Source organism: Chiloscyllium punctatum, chromosome 42, assembly GCF_047496795.1.
Source record: "Chiloscyllium punctatum isolate Juve2018m chromosome 42, sChiPun1.3, whole genome shotgun sequence".
NCBI lineage: Eukaryota > Metazoa > Chordata > Chondrichthyes > Orectolobiformes > Hemiscylliidae > Chiloscyllium > Chiloscyllium punctatum.
Genome location: NC_092780.1, coordinates 30362024 through 30368217, shown reverse-complemented (window position 1 = coordinate 30368217; position 6194 = coordinate 30362024).

The window sequence follows — 6194 nt, the reverse complement described above, 5'->3', positions numbered from 1 at the left end:
CGGCATCTGGATGAGTATATGAATAGGAAGGATTTGGAGGGATATGGGCCAGGTGCTGGCATGTAGGACTAGATTGGATTGGGATATCTGGTTGCTATGGACGGGTTGGACCGAAGGGTCTGTTTCCATGCTGAACATCTCTATGACTCTATGCACCCATCAGGACATTTTGCAAGAATACAAATTCAGTGGAGAACCCAACATTTATACCACGCAAGAAGAGATTGCTGGTTGCTTGGCAAAAATGGACACTTAATGGCAGTGTCATTGCTGTAGAGAATGCACTCATTTTGCTGATTGTCATCAGCAGAAATACACAGTGATGTAATTTTGATCAGCACAAGAACATTGATTGATAATAAAAAGGCTTGAAAGACTCTCTCTCCACGCTGCTCTGATTTTCATCACCTCAGAAAACAGTGCACAGTGGAAAAACAAATTTGGGAAAGAAAAATTCACTGAGAACGCAAGGATGTTGACAGATGAAACACCTGGGTCTCAGCTTCAATATCTAACACTTTAAGGATTCTTAGGTCTTTCAAATTGCATAACTTTTATTTTCCCTGTCCATGCTCAAAGCTATCCCTTTTAAACATAATATATGTAGCTGTGTTTTGATGTCACAGTTTTATTTGTTTTTTTTCTTATGGTTAGTATCAATGAAATGTTCTTTCTTTCACTTAAAAACAACTTTCTAATTGACATCTACATTTTGATCTTGTTAATAACACCTTATTGACATGATATTGCTGCATTCTAAAACACACTACGAATAATTAATGTGACTGGTCAAGAGGTGTTTAAAAGCGGGGGGGGGGGGAGTCAATTTCCCCTAGTCACCTGGTCATAACAAAAAACATATGATCTGGGTCAGAGATATCACTGATAAGAGGACTCTAATTTTGCCTACCACCCATCACTTGCTGAAGATCATTGTAACTGATTCTGACTCTCCCTCATCCATTTCCGAAGGCATTGGCTCTTCAGTTGGCCCTTGTCTTGTGGATGCCCTTGTTCTCTGCAAGCTCCTGTTATAGGGAAGTTATTGTTAAACATGAAAAAGGTTCACAAAAGATCTTCAAGGATGTTAAAAAGGTTAGAGAGTTTGAACTACAGGGAGAGGCTGGATAGGCTGGGACTTTTTTCCTTTGAGTATCGAAGGATGAGGGGTGACCTTACAAAGATTTATAAAATCATGAGGATAGGGGAAATAGACAAGATCTTTTTCCCAGGGTAGGTGAGTTCAAAACCAGAGGGCATAGGTTTACGGTGAGAGGGGAAAGATTTAAAAGGGACCTAAGGGGTAACGTTTTCACACAGAGGGTTGTGTGTGTAGGGAATGTGCTGCCAGAGGAACTAGTGGAGGCTGATACAATTACAACATTTAAAAGGCATCTGGATGGGTATATGAATAGGAAGGGGTTAGAGCAATATGGGCCAAGTGCTGGTAAATGGGACTAGGTTAGTTTAGGATATCTGTTCGGCATAGATGATTTGGACTGTAGGGTCTGTTTCCGTGCGGTGCATCTCGATGACTCCCGTGCACAAAGTTTTGCCCAGTGTAGCCTCTCACTGTCTTAACCAATGGACCATTAAGGAAGCCACAGAAAGAACTTTTGTCCAAGAATAGAATAAAATAATTAACTACAGAGAATCTTTTCAATGAAGCCTATAAAAAACTTGGCTTTCTTAATCTGATATATGAAGGTGTTTTAATGTTTTACTGGGCACTCCCCTCTGCTGGTACATGACCTCCCTAATATTCCAGGACAAACTGATGATAAATTGATTTTTTAAAAAGGAAGCACAAGGATAAAGTGCAGCATCTGTGGTAATGACAGCCAACATCAGATCAATGAAATAAATTGTCCTGATGGATTTATGACAGGCCTGCTTCTGGTGCAGCTTTTTAATTCAGTCAAGTAAAACATCAGTTAACATAGGGAAATAGGATGGCTGTTAAATCTTGAATCACAATCTGACAGTACTTGAAAGCAATTTATTAAATGCAGGCAGCAGTTTGTGAAGAGATTGACTTGTATTCTACTTGGTTTTTCACGTCGGCTGGATTGGAGCATGTTTGTGACATTTCCAGTAAATTGCAGGCTCTGCACTCACAGGCCGTGGTCACCTGGATGTGGACATGTTAAGATTTCCTCTCATACCTTCCACAATAGAGCTTTGAGTCAATGGTTGTGTTGTTTATCAGTGAAATGAAGGTTTGAGGTACAGAATGCAGGATATCACTAAAGCTAAAAAGGAAAAAGAAAATGAGAAAAAGATGGAAACAGTGATTATCTGATGAATGGCCTGACCTTAGAATCATTAAAATGGTCCAAATGTGAACTAGTAAAGTTTGTTTTCAAACAGCTGTTTCTTTTCTTTTCACAAGTTGAGGTACTGCAGGTTTTAATATGGGAGTGTCTGAAGATGAATGCTGTGAGATTCTCTTCTGTGCTATCTGAAAGACAACCTGAGAACATTCGGACCATGTATAAGTGTTCCGTCCTTTATCATTTGCAAGTCCCCAGGACCTGATTAGGTGTCGCCTAGAACTCTGTGGGAAGCTAGGGAAGTGATTGCAGGGACTCTTGCTGAGATATTTGTATCATTGATAGTCACAGGTGAGGTGCCAGAAGACTGGAGGTTGGCTAATGTGGTGCCACTGTTTAAGAAAGGTAGTAAAGACAGGCCAGGGAACTATAGACCAGTGAGCCTGACATCGGTGGTGGGCAATTTGTTGGAGGGAGTTCTGAGGGACAGGATATACATGTATTTGAAAAGGCAAGGACTGATGAGGGAGAGTCAACATGGCTTTGTGCGTGGGAAATCATGTCTCACAAACATGACTGAGTTTTTTGAAGAAGTAACAAAGAGGATTGATGATGGGAGAGTGATGGATGTAATCTATCTGGACTTCAGTAAAGTGTTTCACAAGGCTCCCCATGGGAGACTGGTCAGCAAAGTTTGATCTCACAGAATACAAGGAGAACTAGTCATTTGGATAGAGAACTGGCTTAAAGGTAGAAGTCAGAGGGTGGTGGAGGAGGGTTGTTTTTCAGATTGGAGGCTTGTGACCAGTGGAGTGCCACAAGGATCTGTGGTGGATCCAGTACTTTTTGTCATTCACATAAATGATTTTGATGCGAGCATAAGAGGTACAGTTAGTAAGATTGCAGCTGACACCAAAATTGGAGGTGTAGTGGACAGCAAAGAAGGTTACCTCAAATTACAAAGGGATCTTGATCAGATGGGCCAATGGGCTGAGAAATGGCAGATAGAGTTTAATTTAGTAAATGCGAGGTGCTGCATTTTGGGAAAGCAAATCTTAGCAGGACTTATACACTTAATGGTAAGGTCCTAGGGAGTGTTGCTAAACAAAGAAACCTTGGAGTGCAGGTTCGTAGCTCCTTAAAAGTGGAATCGCAGATAGATAGGATAGTGAAGAAGGCGTTTGGTATGCTTTCCTTTATTGGTCAGAGTATTGAGCACAGGAGTTGTGGGGTCATGTTGTGTCTGTACAGGACATTGGTGAGGCCACTTTGGATATTGCGTGCAATTCTGGTCTCCTTTCTATTGGAAGAATGATGTGAAATCTGAAAGAGTTCAGAAAAGATTTACAAGGATGTTGCCAGGGTTGGAGGATTTGAGCTATAGGGAGAGGTTGAATGGATTGGGTCTGTTTTCCCTGGAGTGTAGGAGGCTGAGGGGTGACATTATAGAGGTTTATAAAATCAAGAGGGGCATGGATAGGATAAATAGACAAAGCTCTTCCCTGGGGTGGGGGAGTCCAGAACTAGAGGGCATTGTTCTAGAGTGAGAGGGGAAAGATATAAAGGAGACCTGAGGGGCAACATTTTTACACAGACGGTGGTACGTGTATGGAATAAGCTGCCAGAGGAAATGGAGGCTCGTACGATTGCAACATTTAAAAGGCATCTGCATGGGTATATGAATTTGTAGGGATAGGGGCCGGGTGCTGGCAAATGGTACTAGATAGGGTTGGAATATTTGTTCAGCATGGACAAGTTGGACCGAAGGGTCTGTTTCCATGCTGTACATCTCTATGTCTCTAAGTTGATATGCATTACTTTTACGTATCTTGAGTGAGGGTCGTACAGCTAAAGACCAAGAAATAGAATCATATAGCACAGAAAAGACCCTTTGGTCAAACCAGTCCATGCTGTCTTTTCTACATTTTTGGTGTCATAGTACAAATATTACAATCCAATGTACCAAAATGTATTAAAGGATACTAACTAACCTAAAAAAAATGATTATTGGTGACTTCTGAAGTCTGAAAATTACAAACATTTACAATTAATACAGTTGGTTTTCCAGATCATTCAATTGTGATCAACTTTAGGCCCCGTATCTACAAAATCCAAAATTACAAAAACATATTGCATTCTATAAATGTAATGGTAGGTTCTCATCTCTGAATTAAATTCATGAAGCATTTGGCTTTTTATGTTTTTCTAGCAGCTTTCATGGTCATTTTCTCTTGCCAAGTTACACTTTATCAAATTTGTTGAATACAATTCCAGTTGAAGATTACAGAATGTCAGCCATTAAATAAGGAAATGAGTTAATAGTCATTGAACTAGATTTGATATCACAAAGCTGTTTGTAAGGTAGAGTATTCACTGACTTCGTATGAGCATGATCAGAGAATATTATTACTTTGGCATTAAAAGGGAAAATTACTAGTGAAGTGCCTCAGGGGTTGGTGCTGGGTCCATTGCTCTTTGTTATCTATATTAATCATTTTGATGAGAATGTATAAAGCATAATTAGTAAATTTGCTATTGACACTAAAATAGACGGTATCGTAGACAGTGAGAAAGGTTGTCAGAAATTGCAGCAGGACCATGATCAGCTGGGGAAGAGGGCTGAGAAGGGACAAATGGAGTTTATTATAGATAAGTGCTTGCATTTTGGAAAGTCAAATCAAGGCAGGAGTTTCATGGTAAATGGTAGAGCCTTAAGGAGTGCAGTGGAACAGAGGGACCTTGGAGTTCAGACGCATGGTTCTCTGAAAGTGGAGTCACAGGTAGACAGGGCAGTGAAGAAGGCTTCTGTCACATTGAGCTTCATCACTCAGGGCATTGAGTATAGAAGCTGGGAACTTATTTTGTGGTTTTACAGGATGTTGGTGAGGTTGCACTTGGTGTATTGTGTTCAGTTTTGGTCACCTTGCTAAAGGAAGGACGTTATTAAACTGGAAAGAGTAATTTACCAGGATGTTGCCAGGACTCAATAGTCTGAGTTATAGGGAGGGCTTGGACAAGCTAGGACATTTTTCTTTAGAGCATAGGAGACTGAGAAGGGATCTTTTAGAAGTGTATAAGATCATGAGAAGTATAGAAAGGGTGAACACACTCAGTATTTTTCCCAGAGTTGGGGAATCGAGGGCTTGTGAACATTAGTTGAAGGTTAGAGGAGAAAGAATAAATGGGAACCTGAGGGCACTGTCTGCGTGCTGAGAAAAAAAGCCGGAATTTTGCATTTTAAGTTGCTTCCAATTCTAAAATAAAAGGTTTTTTTGTCCCTTCAGAAGTGTTCACTTTAATAAACTATGTTTATGGCCAGTCTGAAAATGAATGAGGTGCTCTTTTAATTGGACTCCCATCTAGCTTCTGTTTACTTAGTCATGTGTGACAAATTCTTTTGAGATTTTGACAGCCAACCTCAACTTCAGTCCAAAACTGCAATTATATGTAATCACTTGAATGATGGAAGAGAAAACTTATTAACTCAGCAATCAAATTAGAAGCACCAATGATTGACAAGGAGAAATTAATGAAAGCAAGAGCTTGTTGTCTTCACTGGGAGAAAGAAGATTGTGAACTATAAGATCCTTAAACAGTGTGATTATATGAACTACAAGCAGCAAAGTCATGAGAATATCATTCTAGTCAGAATCTGATCATGCTTGATATGAAAATCAATAACAAAGCAAGCATATGCCATGGGTTTTTTATTCTCCTTTCTGTGCTGTAACCCATACAGGAAAGCGATCATCTTGAGAATTTTGAATCAATCACCATTTAGGAGGTCAGGTGGTTGAAATTAGTTGATTTTGAAAGCTATTCCATCTGTCAGAATGCAACTTCACATCCTTTATTTCTGTTTGTTACATCAGAGTCTTTTTAATTGCTAAGCAGTTAGTCTACCATATTATGATAGAAATG